The sequence below is a fragment of the Dipodomys spectabilis genome, unplaced genomic scaffold (genome assembly GCF_019054845.1).
Source record: "Dipodomys spectabilis isolate Male_0828 unplaced genomic scaffold, ASM1905484v1 ptg000783l, whole genome shotgun sequence".
NCBI classification, from domain to species: Eukaryota; Metazoa; Chordata; class Mammalia; order Rodentia; family Heteromyidae; genus Dipodomys; species Dipodomys spectabilis.
This window is the reverse complement of record NW_024871460.1, coordinates 203468-225301: the sequence shown is the minus strand read 5'-3', so window position 1 is coordinate 225301 and position 21834 is coordinate 203468. Positions and strand designations below refer to the sequence as shown.

Genomic DNA, 21834 nt, shown 5'->3' with positions numbered 1-21834 from the left:
TCCAGGGTGAGTTGCTCCTTCCCAGAAGACCCTCTCATCCCTTTACTCCCTTTTATACATTCAGCCCATCTTCCTCTGGGTCTCAGAGTGAGCAAGTTTGGCCATCTTCCAGATTCTTCATCTGTCTACCTACCAACAGTGACCACGTAGCGGCATTTACTTCCATGTTATGTGCTTATTTCCTAGCTCTAGGGTATACTCACATGCTGATCTAGGGGCATCTTGAGTAAAGGAGTGAGGCATCTGGACAGTGAAGTCCCTTTTACCATATTAGGTGTGGGGCCTACAACCACACATCAAAATAGCTCTTAACAGAATGTGTAATGGCTTCCTCTTGTCCTTCTCGAACAAGGATCCCTCTAAGGACTTGAAAAATCTGAGTATTTTTAGCACATTCTTCTTATAAGAGCATTTCTCTGTGTAAGCACTGCCTACCCTTTAAAGATGGCACACACATTGTCAAATAATATGTTGTAAGCCTTACAGGTGCACTGTTCTACTGTGTCATCAAAGCTAGCACGCTGAACACCTGGAATCAAGATGGAGTCGCCCATGGAGTTCTTACAGCAGTGCCCTGAGGTTGGACTCTAAGAGGATCTGCATCTTACGGAGAGGACACTGGGGCAGAGTGATTTTTATGGGCTGGCACTGAAATGTTCCCCTGAAGGTTAGCGGGCTTGGTTCTTGAGGTAGCAGGGCGCAGAGGGGAGAGAGGTGACTGGGTCCTGAGCTCTCCCTTCACCAGAGCATTACTCCGTTGATTGATCTATAGCGTAGTGGGTATTGGGAAGTGATGGGAGCTTTAGGAGCTCGGCCTCTTTGGAAATAAGTCATGGCGGGGTGACCTTGGATTGTCTGTCGGTCAGTCTGTCTGTCTGTCTGTCTGTCTCTCTGTCTCTCTCTCTCTCTCTTTTTCTCCTCTCTCTTAGCTTTCTTTGCCATGTATTTCATTCCTCAGGCCACACTGATTCCATGAGCCACAAACCTCTCCTCCTTTATGTGGATTCCTGCAAATGTCTCATCACAGTGTGGATAGCAGACTAACAGTAATGAGTGACCCAAGGCACACAGCTGTTTAGTAGTAGAGTCTGCATGAAAAGCCCAGGCAGTTTGGCTCTAGAGTCTGTAACCACCGGAATAACCTTAAGAGTTTTCCTTCCCTTTGCTTTCCATTTTGGTAGCGGTAGGGAGAAGAAGATGGTGGTGAGAAACAAGGATGATGCATCCATGGATGTCTCCCAGGTGAAGGGATAGGCCATCCTCGCAGCCACGGAAGGCTTCCTTCCCATCCAGTCCTCATCTCCTACCTTCCGTTCATTCTTCTGCTCTTAGAGCTGCTGTCTTTGTCCAGAGGGACAACAGCAGTCCACCAGTCGACCTTGAGATCCTCAAACTATGCTGTTTTCTTTATAATTTTAGGGTGTTTTTTTGTTGTTGTAGTTTGTTTTGGTCATGGAGGCTTGAACTCAGGGCCAGGGTATTGTCCCTGAGCCATTTTTGCTCAAGGCTATAGTGCTCTACCCCTTGGAGACACAGATCCACTTCTGGTTTTTGAGTAGTTAATTGGAGATTAGAGTCTCACGGGACTCTTCTGCCTGGGCTGGTTTCGAACTGCAATCCTCAGCTCTCAGCCTCCTGAATAGTTAGGATTAGGTGTGAGTCACCAACACCCGGCGCCAATTTTAATTTTTGATCTCTGGGTTTTTACCCCCAACTGCAATCCTGAGACCCCCTTTCTTCCTTTCTATTTCCTAAGCTAGGGAAACATGGAAACAGGAGGCAAAATATCTTTCCTTCTTCCATCCTCGGGAAGCCTGCCAAACAGTCTGTCCAGAGGCTGTTGGCTAGAGGCCCGTCCCCGTCCTCGGAAGCCACGTCGGCAGTAAGCATCACAGAGTAGGAGCCAGCGCATGGCCCTGGGGGCCTCCCCAGCAGTCCTGGGCACAGAGGTCCCAGAACTGGGCTTTTGCTGATCCAGACTGTGCTTAGAAAGCACACCATGTCCTTGGCCCTAATATCCCCTATGCTGGGAAGCGACATATTTCCCATTCCCAACCCTCTCCACCTCCCGCCACTGTATTACTTTTAATAATTACACAGGAAGTTCCTTTCCCTCAAGAATGGATGGTCAACACAGTTTCCAGCCAGCGTGTTGACTTTGACTTCCCTAGAGCTTTGACAAAGGGTGTGAATCACATCTTAGAGCAGGCCAGAGCCAGGCTCTGTATCAGACAATGCTGAAGCGCAAACACAAGGCCAGTCCTGAGCTGACTGTGGATCCCTGAGCAAGTTCCTCAGCCTCCCTGAGGCTCCGTCACCTCTTTGTCAGGGGGGAGGAAGTAGACCCAGCAAGATCTCCGGGGTCTGCAGGAAAGCACATTTCTCACATGAGTGCACGCAGAGGCCTGGAGGAGAGCCACATTCTTGTTCACACACCGCTGCTTAGTGGGTTGGCAGAAACGATTGAAGAAGCCAGCGAGAGGAGGTGGAAATGAGAGGCGATAGAACAAAGCCACTGAAAAGGTGAGCAAGCTGGCAGTGAGCTCACTGCCTTAGCCAGAAAGGGTATTGGAGCAGCCCACTTGTTGAAGGACTTGACTGTCTTCTTGTTTTGTAGTGGTAGTGGTGGGATTTGAACTCGGGTCCTTGCACTTGATAAGGAAGGTGATCTACTACCTGAACCAGGCCTCCCAACTCTTGTTTTTCACATCCAGTGTCTGATTATAATCCTGTTACCTTTGCTTCCCATGTAGGTGGGATTACAGGCCAGCACACCAACTTTCATTTTTTTGTTTTGGTTGTTGTTGTTTGTTGTAGTTGGGGCTTGAACTCAGGGCCTGATTGCCATCCCCTAGCTTTTTCATTCAAGGCTAGCACTCTACCATTTGAGCCACAGTTCTACTTCTGGATTTCTTGGTGGTTTGTAGGAAATAAGAGTCTTACAGACTTTCTTGCCCAGGCTGGCTTTGAACTATGCTCTTCAGATCTCAGCCTCCTGAGTAGCTAGGATTACAGATATGAGCCATCAGTGCCCAGCTACAGTCTTTTTCAAATGACACTACAGGACAGGCTCCAGTTTCCCGTAGCAGGCACTTTCCCAGCCCTTCCAAGTAAGAGCCTGGACCCTGGCATCTGAAGTCTGCAGATACCTCCAGGAAGCCTTCAAGGAGCTTTGTGCACCTTGACTTCTCTGGGATACACTTTTCTCACCTGAAAAGTGGCCATAAACTTCTCCTCTACTTCCCAGAGTTATTGTAAGGTTCAGCTGAGGCCATAGGTGCACATGGCTTTTAGTAGTGCTGGCGTGTCAGGTGCTCAGCTGTTGGTAATTACTGTGTTCTCTCTTCCTGTGGATGTATATGCATGTGCATGCACTTCCACTTATTTCTGTCTCTTCCCCCATGGAAGCATGAATACTTCATGCCTTTGGCACGCTTCACTTCTGTGATTGGATAGCTGAAGGCTTCCAAATGTGACCTGAGAAATACCTGTATTGGACTCACCTGGCGAGTTTATTGACAATGTCGGGGCCTAGGCTCCAGCCGGGAGCCACTGAGCCAGCTGCTGGCAGTTGGCTATGATCCCTGCTGGGCCCCTTCTTTGCTGTCTCAGCCCAGCAGTGCTGTGGACCGTGCGAGGCGTTTGCTACGTGCTGTACTATCCCTATCCCCAGAAAAACCGGGACACTTGGGGGCGGGAAGTGGGTGGAAATGGATCGATTAACTTAGAGTCTTTGCTTGACCTTTACCCTGGGTTTATGGAGCTTGGAAGTACAAGAAAGGTTGCATTCCTTTCTCTGGAGCTGTTTAATTCATACCCACTTTCCCAAACCGGGCTTCTGGCTTATTTCACCTCTTAGCTGGGTGCTATTTGCTGCCCTTCTGTATTAGCCAAGAGATGCATTAGATGAACAGAACTTGTGCTAGCTCTTGGCCATCCACCACCCATGCTGTCCAGACCTAGACTACACCAGAATTCCATAGCAGTGCCCAGGATTGGTACCAAGTCCACAGTGTTGGTGTACTGGGGTATCACTACCCAGGTAGGGCTTGGACCACAGTGCCATAATGACAGCCACTCAGGGTTTAGTACAGAACAAATTGCCTGATTTCAGGGCTGAAGGTGTAGCTCAGTGCTTGGCAAAACAAAACAACCTGAACAAATCCTGACGCTTAGTTCCCTCACTTTTTCTCAGTAATATCATCTATGTATGCGTGCTCCCCCCCCCCCCCTTTTCTTCATTTATAAAAGGATGTGGTGAGTTGATTACAGGAATGTCCCCAGTGACTCCTCCATTCCTTTATCTTCTGCAGCTCTCAATCACTTTGTCCAATAAGCCGTTAAGCAGACATGCTGCCAGCTGAGCTTTGAAAAGGTGTTTCTGTTTCTGCTGTTGAACTTCTGCCACCATCACGAAAGGAGTATGTTTGGAGTGACTCTTTGGTTCAAAAAGGATGATGGATACATAAGACTCAGTCAGAGTGCTCTCTGTCTAATGGCAGTTGAAACCACCCTAGACCAGTTGATAGCCAACAGACTTCCAGACGCTGAATGAGAAAAACCATCCAGGTTGCTGCCTGCCTGCCCACTGAGATGTGTGGACACCGACCTGGTGTTTATGACGCTGAGGTTTCATTGTTCCACAGTGTTTTGGTGATTGATCGAATGGGGATATTAGTTACAACTGTTGTATGGGTGACTTGTGTTTTGCAGGGGCTGGAGCTGGAGAATACCGTGTGGGTTGCCTGGCGTACAAAGTCCTTGTGGAACATATAGACGATCTCATAAGAATGAATTAGGTTAGACCTCTGAGGGTCTGTCTGGCAGAATACTTATTCAGTCTGCTCAGATCGTGGTGAACTGGGGTCAGTATTTGCTCTACTCACTATTCTTAATTACCTTCCATGCCTACAAGGGCAGAGGTGCCATTTGCTGGACTGGGGCTGAGCAGTTCCATCCTAGCTGTATGTACACAACTCAGGGGGTAATAGGTCTCACCGCTCTACTCAGCACTTTGGGCCCCCATCCCAACGCATGCATTGGGATAACATTTCTTCAGGGGAAATTTTTGATCTGGGTTATCAGTTTGTGAATGTAGGGTGGATGAGCTAGAGAAATAGCAGTGCCCTTATTTGGGACATTTGCTTTATTCTTGGCACTTCCTATCTGTTCTTATTTGATTCTGCAGTGGGGAGTGCTCTTATGAGGTGGTGTGTGTGTGTGTGTGTGTGTGTGTGTGTGTGTTCCTAGGGCTTGAACTTAGTGGCATGGGCACTGTCTCTGAGCTTTTTTGCTCAAGCCTGTCACTCTACCACTTTGAGCCATTGCTTCACTTCTGGCTTTTTGGTAGTTAATTGGAGGTAAGAGTTTCACCAACTCTACTGCTCAGGCTGGCTTTGAATGGTGATCCTCAGATCTCAGCCTGTTGAATAGGTAGGATCACAAGCGTGAGCCAATGGCACCCAGCTTCTGAGATTTCCAGAGGAGGAAAGCTCAGAGACATCAAATGAATGACTAGGGAGCATACAGCTACGAAGGGAGGAGCAGGAAGTTGTAGGTCCTGGACTCCCCGACAGCAAAGCGCACATCATGCAGGTTAAACCTCACATTTTACTCAGGAAGGAACTCTAACCTGTGAGGGGCATGGCCTGCCCGTGGCGACCTGGTTGTCAGTGCAGCAGGCTGCGTGGCACACTTGGTGTGTGTATTGAGAGCTCATGGATCACTGAGCATCTCTGAAATGCCTGGGTGAGTTTTCCAGGATGGCATTATCCGTTTTGGGGGTTCCGTCCACGTGAGCATTGTGAAGGAGCTGACCTGAGCCGCGGTGTGCCCTGGAGAAAACCAGGCAGAATGGGGGAGGGTGCGTGGCAGGAGGAGGTGTGAAGGTGGGTTAGGGCGGCCGGGGGAGGGCAGCGAGGTCTCCAAACCGCCCCTCTAAGGAGCTGAGGAGAGAAGCGTCCACCCCTGCTCCCCGCCCCTGACCTCTCGTTTGTCCTGCTGCCAGCACAGGGTGGGGTGGAGAGCCAGTGCCAGCCATGTTCTTAGGCTTCCGCTCTCATTGGCACTGGCCAGGCAAGAGCCCTGCTTGGCTGGCGGCCCCGGGCACTTGCCACCCTCGTGTGTTTGCTCAGAGGGTTGGGGTGAGGAAGTAGGATTCTGTCTGTTGGGCCATGGGCGTTCCAGGCCTCAGGGACCAGCTGCTGGGGTGGGCACTTGGAGGAGCTGTCCCTTCTCTTCTCAGTGTCTCCCTCTCTGAAATACCCAGTGTGTAGACAGTAATGCCCCACTGTGACTTGGGGAAGAAAGCAGGAGGGCCAGCTGATGTGTGCGGAGCAGACGCCCGCAAGCCCCTCGCTCATTCTGTCCTGCAGGGTGGGGGAAGGGTGGCCAAGAGGCTCTTGTGGCACACTCCACAGGGCCGTGTCAGAAGTATTCGTTGGATATAGTGGTGTGTGCCTGCAATCTCAGCACTTGGGAAGCTGAGGCAGAAGCATCGCTTCAGTCTGAGTTACAGAGCAAACCCTGTCTTGAAGCGGGGTGGGGGGATGGGAAGGTGGGGAATGTATTGGCTGGAACTCTTTTGAGAGCCTCCAGTATCACAGTGCCTCCTCTCATTAGATGTCAGGAGGAATTTAACTTCATCTTAACACAACAGCTCCTCTCCTGTCAGAACCAGCAAGGGACTGGCTCTGGAGCCATTGCTTAGCCAAGAGGATTTCTTTCTTGCTAAGACAGAGCATGGTAGTAATGAATGTCCAAAGAGCTTTGTGATCACAAAGCAGCTTCGCATCCACTAGAACCTGGAACCCATCAAGTCAGCATGCTCAGTAACCTCATCTTACAGATGGGGCAGCTAACATCAAGGGAGCCAGAGCCACTTGCCCAGGGTAGAAGCCTCAGAGCAGAGATGGGCGCTGTCCTCAGAATAACCCCTGCTTTTGACTCTCTCGTAGAAGTGGGTGTTAGTGTAGACCTGGGGTCTTTCCCAAGGGGGACCTTTGCTCCATCAAAGTTCAAGAGATTAAACTCTGCTGTACCTCGTGCCCTGGGCAGGCTTCCCTTTGAGGGAAGAGTTGTTCCTCCCCAGACTCACAGAGGTGACGGGGCTGTGTCCAGTCCACAGCCAGCCAGAGGTAGACTATAGAGTGAGACCACTTGACCCCATCTCTCTTCTTCTCTGTGCACCGTAAGTCTCCTTCTGAGACCAGGTGTGACAAGGAGGTTGGATAGATGAGAGAGCTGCTGCTTCTGTTCTGGGGTCCAGAAAGTTCTAAAATGAGCCTTCTCTTTGCAGCCTCCCGCCTCTCTCCAGCTAGAACATGGGGTGGCGGTGTGGAGAGAAAGGTCTTGCCCTCTGCTCATTTGTCTCATTTATCCCAGCCAGGCCAGTGGGCTGGGGCTTCTCTCATGGCCCTGTCCCGCTGTCTGCTTCCTTTCGTACCTTTTAAGCTAGTAGTTACAACTTGATCACAAGCTGCTCTGTGGTCTCCCCTGGTCCCAGTGAGGTGGTTCTCGTCTCCAGGAAGAACTTAAGTTCCAGAGGCCAGGAGCAGGCTGTTTCCTTGGATACAGAGCTGGCATTCAGGGGGAGCAGGGCTGGCCTCTCGGGGGTCTTGGATCTTATTCCAGCCCTGCCTGTGTGGATCCTGTGAGCTGTTGTCATCTCTGCGTCTTATAATTACAGCTCCGCTTGTCACTGCTGCAGAGATGGCAGTGATGCCCCTTGAGTGGACACTCAGATGGACAGGCCCTGTGTGAAATGCTTGGCTCTTCCTGGTCCCTGTGTAGTACAAAGCTCCCACTGCACATGGGGGCCATGCCTGTGAGCACTGGCTGGCTGGAGTTAGGAGCATCCTCCGTTATGAGTGCATCCTTCTTCCCACAATGCACTGGTGTTCCTGAATAGCCAGCTGATCTCTCATGGACATAAGAGTGAGTCACATGCCAAGTCATAGCATCAGGAGCAGAGCCTAGGCATTTGCTACAACTTCTGTGTCATGGCACAAACTTCTGCCCTTCCTTCATCCTAGAGACACCCTGGGGGAGATGCGAGCAGGCCTCCTATGTGCCTGTACCTTTGGATCCCCCCTGGGCCCTCAGTACCGAGTGTGCGGCTCATAGCAGGTGCTCAGGCAATGTGGAGTGAGTAAATGAATAGTTTCTGAGATGCACAGACACCTATCCAGTCCCTTGGATTTCTCTTGACACAAAGGTTAGCTTTGTGCAGAGTGCCCCTACCAGCTCTTCTTGGGCCTCAGTTTCCCCTACATGCTAGAGCCGTAGCTGTGGCTTTCTGCTGGGATTCTGTCTCCCTCATTGAGTTCACAGGGTGCCCAGTACCCACTGTAGCTAGTGAGTCTCTCCCCAGCCCTCCTCTGCACCTCCCTTTCCCGCCCTCTGTCCCGCCACCAGCTCCTGCCAGCGCAGCCCATAACGGCCTTCTTTTGTTTAACCATCTCAGCTTTGGGCAGACCTGTCCAGCCTGGTCCCCCAGCTGGCTTCACTCATCCCTTTGAAGCCTTGACAGGCAGCCAACTGAGCTGGCCGAGCGTGTAAGGCAGGGTGCCGGTGCCAGAGCTGGCAGCCGCTTCCCGCCTTGCCGGCTCCCCGGACCTGGCTGCGTGGAGGCCCATTCACACGGGGACTGAAAGTGCCCGGATGTTCGTCGTGGCTGGCGTGGGCATGCCAGCCGGGGCTATTCCCACAACTTGGAGTCCTTTCTCAGCCCTTCGCTTTCTCCCAGGCCCTGAAGCCCACAGTCTGTGTCTCCAGAAAGGAGTTTGGCAGAAGAAATCACCTGGCTGAGTTTTGAGCTCTAAGGAGAGGGCACAGCCTTTGGCCTCGGATTCGTGTGGAACAACTCTATCCTTGGCTATGGGACCTGCATGCTTCCTGCCTCCATTTCCTCTACTGTAAGTAGAAAGAGTAGGACACGTTCATGAGCTTCCACCGAGCAGTAAGGAATACTACGGGCTCAGTCCATTGTAAATTCCCACTACTAGGAGCTGCTAGGTAATGCCACTCTGAGGGGCATATCACCCTAGTTGCTGAGTATGGCCAGGGAGAGCAAGAGCCAGAGCAGGCAATTAACTGAGCCCCATTCCCTGTTACCTGGCTACACTCATGTGAGTGAGAGGACTTCTGTGTTTACTGTTGAACTTTGAAAAGCAATACCCGCTTACTGTATAATTTAGCAAAAGATAAAGTAAAATAACATTTATCCTGCTGATACACAGGCCCACACTTTACCCACGTATACCTACACTAGAACAGCCGTTCACACACATGTGTTCATTACCATCTGTACACTATGTGCACATAGGCAGCATTCCATACCATACGTCTTCTACCTGCATTGTTGCATATACATATGATTAAGGCAAATAAAGAATGGGCTCTCTACCTTTTTTCTTTTTCCTCCAATCCTGGGGCTTGAACTTAGGGCCTGGGCATGTCCCTGAGCCTCCTTGTGCTCAAGGCTAGTGCTCTACCACTTACGCCACAATGCTACTTCTGGCTTTTACTGAGTAGTTTATTGGAGATAAGAGTCTAATGGACTTTTCTGCCTGGGTTGACTTCAAACTGTGATCCTCAGATCTCAGCCTCCTAAGTAGCATGAGCCACTGGCACACTGCTCTCTCTGTAGTTTGTAAAGTTTGAGTGACAAACTTTGAGAAAAGGAAAAAGAAAATAGAATGGGTTCTCAAGTTGATTGCTCTTTAAACCTAAGGTGAACTTATTTCATGTTCTCAAACTTTTCTATAGGGAAAGTTACTTCCATTTTTTAATTATTATCTTTATGTAACTGTATAGAGGGATTTCAACTCAGCACATCAGTTTGGGAGTTCAGTGAGTCTTTATCACTCTCCCCCTTTCGTCATTCTCTCCCAGCCGCATTCACCGCCCTCATTTTCCTACTTCCGTTTTCACACATGTACATGGAGTCTTACGGCTGCACTTGCCCATCCTTCCTCTCCCCACTTGTCCACCCTGTCCTCTCGACCTCACACCCCCTCCTGACACAGGTCCTGATTTCCTGGTATTCATTTTGTTAAACTGTAAGTTAGACGTTCACCATTGGAATCCTCCCCTGCATATACCATATCTTAGTTAATATGTTCGTGTGTGTGTGTGTGTGTGTGTGTGTGTGTGTGTGTGTGTGTGTGTGTGTGTGTGTGTTTATGCATGTGCATCTGACCTCCAGGGAAAATCTGAAAGCCACACAACATGTGAGTACAAACTGTGTTAGTCCCCATGAGAACAGAGCTGCTTGGAGCCTGGTTGATCCCCAGGACTTCTCTGGAGGTGCTGTGGTTGCTAGAGGCAAGAATCTCAAGGATCTAAGTCAAAAGGATGCTAATATACGTGAACTAAGTCCCAGGAGAGCAGCGGGAGCATGTCTGCCCATGACTCTGTGTCTCGCTGTACTTGCTCCAGGTAGCTGTCCTATGAGAGAATGATTGTGGGATGTCTCATCTCCTTCCTTTCTTGCTCAAACCCACTGTGACATTTGCCATGTTGTTCCACATGGCTCCTTGCTAGCCCCCCTACCCCCCCACCCCTCCTTGCACCTCCCCCCCACCCGCCCGCTCAGGGCTGCATGTAATTGATTGTCATTGACTCCATCTGCCTCAGTGCCAGCCTGCTCTGGAGCAGGTTCTCTATGCTTGAACATGGCCTTCAAGGGAGCCCAGGTTTCCCTGTCCTGGGTTTTAGCCAGTGGCCTTCATTATGAAGCCCTTCTGGACTCTCTCACCACAGGTAGAGGTGAAGTTTCCCTGATCATTGTGTTTTCTGAGGCTTGCTGGCCACCTGGGTCCAGAGCAACTTGGATGTCAGCTTCTGGCTGGCACACCTGAGATTGGCACACCTGGCCCGTCCCAGGCCAAATCCCACAGCTAAAGGTTAAGTAATACTGGAATGTGAGGCTGGGCACCGCCTCCTCGTGAATCTCCTGGGCTGCGTGGCGGGTGGCTGGTGGCTGGAAGGGGCAGCATGCCCGGTACCGCTGCCAGCGGGGCCTTTGATGTACACGCAGGAGCATTGTGGAACACAAAGGCTGCGGAAACCAGCCTAAGTAGCATGGAAAAGACCTGGGAGCTGTAGGGAGCTTATCAACCTGTCTCCCTGTTACAGGTGGGGGGTGGGGGAGGGCTCTAAGGGCGTTTCTGGGCCTTGTGGCTGGCACATTGCATGGGCCCACTGACACTGTAGATAAAGCATTAGCCTGGCAACTAGGCTTAACCCTTCACCTTTCTGGTCTTCCCAATTGAGGTGTCCAAGCTCAGGAATTGTTGGGACATTAGATGAGTTAACCTAATTATAATGTCTATGTTGTGTGTGATAATAAGGATAGTAGTAATGCATAATGGTTGTAACAACCAGTATTTGCTGAACATGTGTTCTGTGCCAACCCTTTAAATTTTTTAAATTTATTTATTTATCTACTTATTTATTCTGCTGTGTGGGGCTTGAACTCAAGGGCTCTTGTTTGCTCAGCTGACACTATCATTTAAGCCCTATCTCTGGCCCTGCATTTTGCTGATTATTTTGGAGATGGAGTTGTACACATTTTTCTACCTGGGCTGTCTTCAGACCACAATCCTCCAGATTTCAGCCTCCTAATAAATAGGTTTTATAGGTATGAACCACTGGCACTTGGCTTGTGTCAAGCACTTTGAATTTAATTTTTCATAATGAAGTCAGTAGTATGGTTATCTTCATTTTATGGATGTGCAAACAAGAGGTCAGAAATCTTAAGAAACTTCCCCAGCACCCCACGGTTCAGCCAAAGTCATCCAGAGTCCAACCTCCCAGCCTAGTGGAGCACAGGTACCTTACTGGCTGGCTCCCTGTTTCTCCTCTTCTCTTTTGACTTCTGTATTTTCCTATTTGTTTTTACAGTGGGGATAACCAGCACAGTGGTGGTGATGATGATGATGAGGAGGAGGAGGAGGAGGAGGAGGAGAATGATGGTGGTGGTGGTAATGGTGGGTGGTGTGATGATGCTTGTGGTAGTGGCAAGGATATCATTCTGTATAGCAGTCTGATTCTTGCTGAAGCTTCAAATTCATTTCGTAGTTGGTCCTCAGAGCGGGCTTGGGGAAGAAAACAATATTAAAATTTGAGGAAACTGGCCTGTAAGATGTGGCCAGAGAGCTACACACTGAGGCTGTGGAGTGGGAATTGGAAGCACTTGGGGGTTATGGATCGACATAATCTGCTGGTGGTGGCCTAGGTCTGTACTTAATGACATCAGGCTGAGGCTTGAGCTGAGGCTCATCCTTCTGCTGCCACCATTGTGCTGTGCCAGTCCCTTCACACAGGAGGAGGCTGTGTCTAGACAGTCCAGTGGCTGCCATGGACTTACTGTACATGGGTGCTTGAGTGACTCGGTGAGTGTCCAGTGCCCTTGACAGCGTGATAGTGTTGTTGCTCCTGTCAACAGAGACAAGCCCACCATGCCGGTAATTTAGTGCTCTAATAGTGTCAGGCAGCAGCAGAATTGAGTGGCTTTCAGCATCCACACACCTGGGGTGGCTGACCAACCCACCCGCTGACCCTGGCTGACTTCCTCCGTGACTGGTGTGTGACTGATTGCTTGCTGATCCAATCTAGCTGGAGTAGCTGGTGAATCTGGGTTTCTCTCCCTGTGTTTTTCTTCTTCCAGGTTCCACAGATGATCTAGGGAGAATGTCTTCTTGGTGAGAGTGGAGGGCAAGAACAAGACCAGCTCTCAGGGAGCAGGGTTGCACTGTACTTCTGCTGGGCTCTCACTGCTGGCAGCCCATTGGCCGAGGCCAGTCATAGAGCTGAGTTCATTGTACTTAGGGTGGAGTGGGGGAACGCGAGAATGAAGGGAGAGGGACCTTGTTTGCAGTACATCACTGGTGAGTGTCATGTTAGGTGTCCTTTGGGCTCCTTTGAGCTTAATATTACTTAAAAATCATTGCACTGTTAGAAAGAGAAAGGAGAGTGCCAGGCTAGCAAGTCTCACTCAGTGCCTGGACTAATCACCGCAGGAGATTAGAAGGTGATTCCCTGGCTGGGTAGGACTAGGGGACTTTCTCAAGGTGGCCTTAACTAGTACCTGTTTCCTGTGGGCCCGTGTGCTTGTGTGTGTGTGTGTGTGTGTGTGTGTGTGTGTGTGTGTGTGTAAGAGAGAGAGAGTGTGTGTGTTTGTGTGTGTGTGTGTGTGAGAGCGAGAGAGAGAGAGAGAGAGGCAGCCCCAGGTGACACAGATGAGAAATCCATTTCATCATGCAGTGCTGCTTGGGGAGCCAAAGCTATGAGGAAGAGAATCCTACCCTGCTTGCTAGAACCCTTGGCTTCCTCCAAGCATCCCGATGGGTGGTCGCCCCACACTAGGACACAGCAAGAGAATTCCCCGGGACAGGCAGGGAGTCTTTAGGGAAGAATCCCTTGAGATAGTAGTGTCACGGAGAATCCTTGAACCCGAGCTTAGCTTCGGTTGTGTGGGCTGGGATGTAGAGTTCAAAAACATTTCCAGCCTTGAGAGCTGGAACAAAGTTAGGAAGCTGGCCTCTACATAAGTCCTTCATCCTCTCATAAGGCTAGAGCTGTTTCTCCTCCTCCTTTCACCCATGCCAAGTCCCTGGAAGGGCGCTACAGTTCCCTACTCAATTTCTTTGGGGACTTTCTATACTCTTACTTGCTTCTTCTCATGCCAAGAGGATGGAGCTAAAGGTGCTTCATGGGTGGCCAAAACTTGCTTGGGCAGCTATTTCCTTTATCAGCTCATCTCCCCAGTCCTCTTAATGGGAATCTAAAGGTGACTTCGTGTGCCCCTTTTTAGTCTTGGCCTTGGGCTTGACCTAAGAAAAGAGCAGAGCCTTGAAAGGAAAAGTCAGATACAAGATGCTTTGCCCTCCTCCTCAGCAAGCCTGTCTCCCCACACCCGGGAATCTACGGGAGAGGAACCACCTGCTGCTGCCTTGGCCTGTGCTTAGGCTGTGATAGCATTGGGAACACACAGAAGACAGAAAAACAAACATATTACTCACTGGGGACTTCCATCCTTGAGCCACTGGGCTGCAGACACCTCAGGATTTATCAGGCTTCCCGGTAGATCCAGCCCGTTGGTTTTTAGGACGACACTGACAGCCATCTTCTTCCCTCGTCCTCCATCAGTGGGGCTCTTACTTGTATGTCAGGTACCTTGCTAGGTCTTGGGGGAAATAATGAAGAGTAAGACATACTACAGGGGACAGACAAGTCAGACTGTGGTTGTCTCACAGATGTGTATATTTTCATCAAGGATTAGGACAAGGATTGTAGACGAGGTGAAGATTAGGATCTAGTGAAAAGGTTGATTCTGCAGGATAATCGGGGTGGACCCGGTGTCATTGCAAGTACCCTTTGAAGAGTAGAGCAGATTTGACTAGTAAGGTGAGGTGTCCATACAAGTAGAGATCGGAGCGACAGCTCCAGGAGCCCGCCTGTGCTGGCAGCCCGTAGCAGTGGAGGAGGTGACCCTGGCATTTTCTTTTGGTGCCTCCGGAAGAAACCAGACTGGCTCCTTTTAGCTCCTTAAGATTTCTTTTAGGTTTGGATTTCCAGAGTTGTGAGAGAATACGTTTGTGGTTTCAGCTGCTGTGTTCACGATCATTAGTTACATCAGCAAGAGAAACTGGAGTGTTTGTGTGATGTCTGAATACCATTCTCCCGTGGTGATGGAGGTGCTAGCCTGGCTCGCTGGTTTTGGCCCACAGCCTTGGCATCCTCATGCCTGCATTTAGTTTCTGCTAGTTTAGAGGGCTTTTCCTCAGTCACTTCCCAAAGCCTCAGGTAGAGCTGTCATCTGTAAAAGAAGGACATTAGCCATTTCCATCTCATGGTGAGATGCACATGGCTTTGCCAAATGCCTCTGACAGGTGTGTGTGACAGCTCAGCATCCTGGGTCCAGAACCTCTGGCTCCCAACATGTGCAGTACCCAAAGCTCTTTTTCTTGACTCTCTTCCCTACTTGAGGTAGTTGTTTTTTTTTTTTTTTTCAACCAAACTTAAGTATTTCTGTGATAACTAAACATGTGTGACCTAGGAAGGGGGAGGGGTCATCAAGCCAAATTGACACATTCTGGCCTGTGTCAGGCAAAGATGCTTTAGGCGACAACTCTGTGTGTGTGTGTGTGTGTGTGTGTGTGTGTGTGTGTGTGTGTGTGTGTGTGTGTGTGTTTTCTGGAAAGGAAGGTTCCACATCTGCAATGATTGCTGACCAGTTGGAAACCAGTCTGCAGCCCTCGGGAGGAGTCCTGAGACACGGATGTACTCATTTAGTCATTTGAGATAAAGGCTTAGCATCAAATGTCTATGGAAGTACCTTTGATAGCCAGCTTTTTCCCGGAGTCCCTGTGCCAGCTTCTCCCCCTTAGGCCTGAGCAGTGCTATTTATTCCACTGGTATTATTGTTCAGTGTTGGCCAGGTGTCAGGACTTCCTGTGGGCTTGAGGATGCACCAGCCATTGGCAACTTGGCCATTGCACTAGAGGAGGTCTGGAGCCATAGTGGGGAAAGAGAGAGGGAGGAAGGGAGGGAGGGAAGGAGGGAGGAAGGGAGGAAGGAAGGAAGGAAGAGAATGAGACACTGAATGAGAATAGGATTTCTGATGCAGTTAAGGCTAAGAGGGATGGCCAGATGCTGGTGACTCATACGTACAATCCAAGCTACTCATGAGGCTGACATCCAAGGTTGCAGTTCGAAGCCAGCATGGGCAGACGAATCTAAAAGATTCATATCTCTAATATTAGACAGCAAAAAGCTGGAAGTAGAGGTGTGGCTCATGTGTAGAGTGCCAGCCTTGAGGGAAAAGCTAAACACACACACACATACACGTACATGTGCGCACACACATGCACACACACACACAGAGCTAGGAGGGAAGTGCAGGGTGGTGATCTGTGGACCCTTTGGTTACATGTACCCCTTGACAGACCTAGCTTCTTGCTAGCCTTCTCCCTAGGGAGAAAGTCCTTCACTGCTTATGAAAATAGGCTCCGTAGTTGATGTTCTGCTAACAACAGGCCTTTCCAAGGTGGGGTAACGGCTTGCTCTCATGCTCCGTGAGAAGACACTCCAGAAACCTTCAACTGGTTCCATTGACAAATCTCTCTCCCCAGACTTGGGTAAGGCCCGGGAATCAAACTTAGTGATCTGCACAGGGAAAATGGTAGATTCCTCTTCCTCCTCCATGACTTCAGCCTGGGTCTCAGTCCACAGCTGGGTTCCTTGGTCTCTTGCCTTTGTGCTCAGGTCTGGGCTGTTGGAGGAGCAGAGGACAGGTAGATAGGACAGAGGGGATCTACCTTGCTTACCTGGCTGCCCTGTTCTGAACCACAGCAGACCTTTTCTTTTCTTTTCTTTTTACCCCCTCCTGGCCACAATCAGATGTAGTTCTTTCTGCCTTTGTTCTCTGAGATTCTTGTGACCGTTGGTGTGTGAAATTGTAGCTGCTTGGCAGTGGCGTTCAAGGAGGTTGTTGAATACCTGCTCAGGTTCCCGCTTCCCCCCCCCCCCCCACTCCTTCCCTCTCTTCTTCCCTTCCTCTGCCCTTCCTTCCCTGGCTGCCACCCCATTCTTCTCTTTAGTTCAGAAAACAATCTACAGTAGCCACCTTAGGGACTCTTCCAAAGACACAGACCCTACCCTGTGTCTCCTCACCTTTAGCCAGCACCTTGCTATGTGTGCCCTTTCCTTTCTGCTGCCCTCCGGTCATCATGGCTATTACTTAAGGACACCTGGACCCTTTCCAGCTAGGTGGCCTTCCGTGCCTCATCTGGTACTGGGAAATGGACCGTCAGGGATCATTCCAGCCATAAAGCAACAGTCCAGCTCAGGGATGAGATCTAGAGGGCACTGAGTGAGAATGGTCTCTGGACCTTGCAGGACAGGGTATCGCAGTCATGGAGGAGCTAGAGGCGTGGCCAGGTGTCTGGATGTGTATCATCAAAGGTGGTGTGCGCGGGGAGAGGTGAGGGCATGGGTAAAGAGGAGCCTGAGTTCCTACTGGGAATTAGAGAGTGCAGGTGTTTTTTTGTGGGTGAGAGTGGGATTTTTCTATTGCAGATGTTGATGAGACATCTAAGAATTTTTTTTTAATTGAGGAAGAGGCTAGCTATGTGCATCTGGAGTGAACACCTTGACTAGGTGTTCAGAGGTTTGTTCAACTACCAGTTCAACTGTCATTGTGAAGATGTTTTTCCCTGTTTTTTTTTTGTTTTGTTTTTATTTTTCTTTTTGAGAGAGAGAAAACCTATTGGTGCAGCCCAGGTGGGCCTTGAACTCTCCATCCTTCTTCCTCTGCTTCCTGGGTGCTAGGGTTAAAGCATGAACCAACTATACCTGGTTACATTGATTTTTCAGTGAGGTTAACACTTAAATTAGTATGCTGAGTAAACAGAATTACCCACCATAATGTAAGTGGGTCTCATTCAATCAGTTGTAAAAAAAAAGAAAGAAAAGAAAAGATCATGGTCTCTTGAGACACTGGGAAGTGAGGATTCTAACTCTGATACAGCAGTTCTGTCCAACTCTGACTCCTGTCTAGTTATTCCATCAGCTCTTTCCTGAGCTCTGGCTTGCTGGTCTGCCTAGCTGGTGTGGACTTGGGAACCCCTGTGATTGTGAGCCAATCCCTTAAATCTGTTTCCACAGTCATACCCTACTGGTTCTACTTCTGTGGACAACTCTGAACTAATTCATGCAGGAAAGTGATCACTCTGGGAAGAGGAAAGCACTTGAATTCATATTTGAAATCTCAATTCATTGAGCCTTAAGGTTGTGATCACCTAACAAAGGCAGATATGGGCAGAGGAACAAGTCTGTTGTGGAATATAACGCAGGTCATGAGGTTCAGAAATCTGTGTGTGTGTGTGTGTGTGTATGGTACATGGAGTATATATAAGTAGGATATATAAGTAGATGAATGAGGCCAGTATTTAATGATCACTTAGTATATACCAGGTACTCCGTGATGCCTCTTATTGACAAGAGAACTATCCATCTTTTGTTGTTGTTGTTGTTGTTAGCAGTTTAAATTTTATTGACCTCCCAGTTTTTTAAAAAAAAGTTTAAGGTCACACCTCTAAGTTTGAGGTACTATATACAGAGCGTGCAGAGTATGAGTATGAAGAGCAAGCCATCTTTTAATGTTTGTTTGTTTTTCCTGGAGCTTTGGGACAGGGTCCCAGTGTAGCCCCCGGCTTTATTTGTGTGATGCAGTGAACAGTCTTTGTGTTGTGGTCCCTTCAGGTTGGGTGTGGGCAGCAGCAGAGCCCGGCTGTTGCTTCTCCTGTGTCAGACGGACTGTTTCGGCATCTTCTGGGCCAGTTTTGGTTCCCTTGCCCTCTAGCCTCTGGAAGCCATCTAGCTTCCCTTAGAACTGCATGATCCTGGTTATTAAAACATGTACCGCTTCCTTACTGGCAAGTCCCAGTAAAAATAGTTCTGCAGCCCCAAGAGACAGACTCATTTGAACTTAGTGACTCGAAAAACATTTGGTGTGAATAATGCCAAGTGGAGTGCCACGGTAATGGTCTTTGTTCCTTGTTTTCTTTGTGAGGCGGAATGTTTAACCCATATTTTCCAAGAACTGTGTAGGTGGGTTGCTGGGGACAATTGATCTTTTAGAGAAGTATTGTTCTTTGAGATGTGGAAACCATGAAGCAGAGACTCACATTGAGCAAGAACTGTCCGATGACCGGGCCTGGGCTAATTCTGGAGAGCGTGTTGCAATGTTTGGGCTTCGTGTGCTTGTAGGTTGAGTGCCCCTTACCCAAAACGCTTGTGACTAGCAGGGTGAGAGGGGCACTGGGTTGTGGCATGGCCCCGCCCTGGGCTGCAGGGTGGTCTGCAGCAACGCTTCTACCTCTCTTTGCCTCCATCAGCAAGGAACTGGGCAAGGTGGTTACTGGGGGATGGGTCTTTGGGAGCTGGCTGTTCTTGTAAATGACGCCTCCCTCTCTCGGCACCCTGCCTGCCTGCTGCTGTCCTGTGAAGGGCCTTCTGGGACTGCCGGGTTAAATTTGGATTCTGTAATGCAGTGAAATGCCCTGGATTTCAGACTTGCCTGTGAACTTCAAAACACTCAAAGCACCGGGGACCTGGGTGCCCAGCTGCAGCACACGGTTGGTTTGTTGTTCTTTGCAGGTTAGCACAGGCGGCTCTCCTGATTTGTTATGTTTTGAAATCACAACAAGTATTTTTCAGTGACCTGGGCGTAGCAAAGCCAGGCCACAGTGCTGTTGCCTAGAGAGGTAGAGAGGGGGCACAGCCTTCCTTTGTCCTAGATGAAAACCTCTGCTCACAGAGGGACTGGAGGTCACCTGCTCTGTCCCCAACACCAGCTCCTCGGTGGCATTCAGAGATAGAGGAAATCAAATATTGCACCATCTCCATTTTCTGTGTCATAATCTATCCTGAAAATCTGTGTGTGTGTGTGTGTGTGTGTGTGTGTGTGTGTGTATTGTTGTTGGTTTTTTGAAGCAGGGACTCATGTCATATAGACTGTCTCCAACTCTCAATCTTCCTGCCTCAGACTCTTTCGTGCTGGGATTATAGGATTGAGTCAACATGCCTGGCCTTTTCATTCTTTCCACATTGTTACATGATGCCCTGTGTTTTCTCTGTTGTTTTTCATTAATGCCCATTTTCTTTTCTTGTTTTGCTTTTTGTATTTATACTTCTGGTCTCATGTCAGGGGGTCACACAGCTTTATTCTTCCTTCCCTCTTTCCCACCCTCCCTCCCTCCTTCCCTTGCATCTCTGCATCTGTTTCCTCTTCCGGGCTGTTCTCCTTGCAGATCTGACACAGGGGCCAAATCCAGGGGCCTGGTATCGGACCACAGCCCAAGGGGATGGAGTGCAATCACTTGGTGGGGATACTGGAAGCAGTTTCTCTGTAGTCTTGTAGAGTCTGAGACCCTCTGAAGCAGATGCTTGTCTCTCAAAGCAATAGTCAGCCATTAGGCGCCTATAGCTACCTCTGTGTTTTGGAATCTCCTAGAACTATCATGGCCATCTCCCGCCCCTCTGCCTCACCCTTTCCCATTGCTGGTTCCTACAGCTGGGAAGGAAAACACCAGGGTGGGCTCTGGAGTGAAGGTCATGAGAGGGCATGAGGGGACTGTCCTGGACCAGTTTTAAAGTGCTCACATGACCCCAGGACCTTCTTCCATGGAGGGGTGTGCACAGGGAGTGAAGGTAGCATTCATTTTTACAGACGGAGAGAAAGCCACGATGCTCCCTTACTTCCCAAATGGGCTTAGAGGCAGAGGCAGAGGCCTCCTCTGCGCCTCACACGTTGGATTCTTTCCTGTGATCCTTCTTGCAGAAACCCTGGGGAAGATCTGTGGTGTGGCGCTAGGCACGGAAGCCTTCGTAGGTGCCATTCATGGTTCAGGCTGCCATACCCAGCAGCCTGCTCTGCTCTTCATCGCTCCTGCCACGTGAGCAGGCTGTGTAGTCTCAGTGTGTAAGTCTCCCATTCTGTCCTGTGTGTAAAATGGGATTCATGCTGTAGGCTTTCTTCTAGGGATGTTGAGCAGGGGGATGGGAAGGGAATGAACAATTTCTTGTGAAACATTTGTTAATATTCTGCTCACCTTAGGTCCTCAGCTCTGCCCAGACCTGGGCCCCTCCCATCTACCTCACTTCCTATCCCCAGACCCTCCTGCTACCTGGATGGAGATGGAGGCCATGTGCTCCCTCTTGGGGGGAACTATGGCTCTTCTAATAAACATTATAATCATCTTTCTCTTATGCCCACCTGCCTCTGCGTGGTCCCCTGAGATGGATGTGTGGGATCTTTTTCAACATTGACCTAACTTTAGAATGAGGCTTGGCATACAGGAAGTACTCAACAAGCAACACACACACACACACACACACACACACACACACACACACACACACACACACACACACACACACACACACACACACGGAGCTTAAACGACATCTCACCGGATGGAGGAGCCTTTCGTGGCCCCTGTGGCTAGTCCTCCCTCAAGCCCCCATCTCTCTGTCCTTTCTGTCTGTTATTTACTTGTCTACTGACCACTGTCCGCTGCCACCTCCACTCCGATCAAGGCAGAAATTTCTGTTGCTTTTGATTAACGTCGTTATTCCTTGGAACACGAGAGGTGCCTAGTAAATTTGTGCTGAACGAATGAATAAATATTGAATCTGTATTTTAAAGATGACCTTCAGGCACAGAGAAAGATAAAGTCTTTAGCTCAAGGTCACCCAGTGATAGGCAGGCAAATCTGGGCTCAAAGCTGTGTTGTAATGAAAAAAAAATCATGCCAGAAACAAAGGAAGGAAGGAAAGAGAGGAAAGGAGGGAGGAAAGAAGGAAGGAAGAAAGGCAGGGAGGGAAGGAGGCAGGAAGGGCGACGAAGTTGTGAGATATTCCATAGAAAATACCCAGTTTGTTGCCTGGTTTATCATCAGCCTCAAGTGTCTGGCGACTCCTTGGTATTCTCAATGGATCTAGCGCATTGTGTTGCACTCTGGTGTTCCTTGTTTGACATTTCTGTCTGTCTCTCCTCAGGGTGGGGACAGAGCCTTGAGTAGTGTAGCCTCCACCCCCTCCCCCCACACACAATTCCTGATATGTGGTTGATACACTCTACTGTAAGTGCATGAATGAAGCAAAGAAATGAGTAAACAAATGGCCTGGAGATTTGCCTGGGCCAGGCTGGCCGGTCGGTCGTCTGGGGACATGGCTTCCTGGACTCTTATCCCTTCTTGTCAGATTCAGATCCAGGACAACGGTTCCGTTGTTCCATTGTTCCCAGATAACACCTCCTATCTG

The 21834-nt window shown here is 49.5% G+C and overlaps 1 long non-coding RNA gene across 4 annotated transcripts in view; it reads left to right on the top strand.

The window, feature by feature from the left end:
• Positions 1 to 21834, top strand: part of LOC122102458 — a 125341-nt gene that overhangs the window by 81727 nt on the left and 21780 nt on the right. The window contains exon 1 of one of the 4 annotated variants that reach the window (XR_006146496.1): positions 2136 to 2523. The exons of the other annotated variants lie outside the window; for them this stretch is intronic. This is a non-coding gene — a long non-coding RNA (uncharacterized LOC122102458). Of the gene's footprint in view, positions 1 to 2135; positions 2524 to 21834 lie in introns of those variants that run through there. 4 annotated transcript variants of the gene reach the window in all.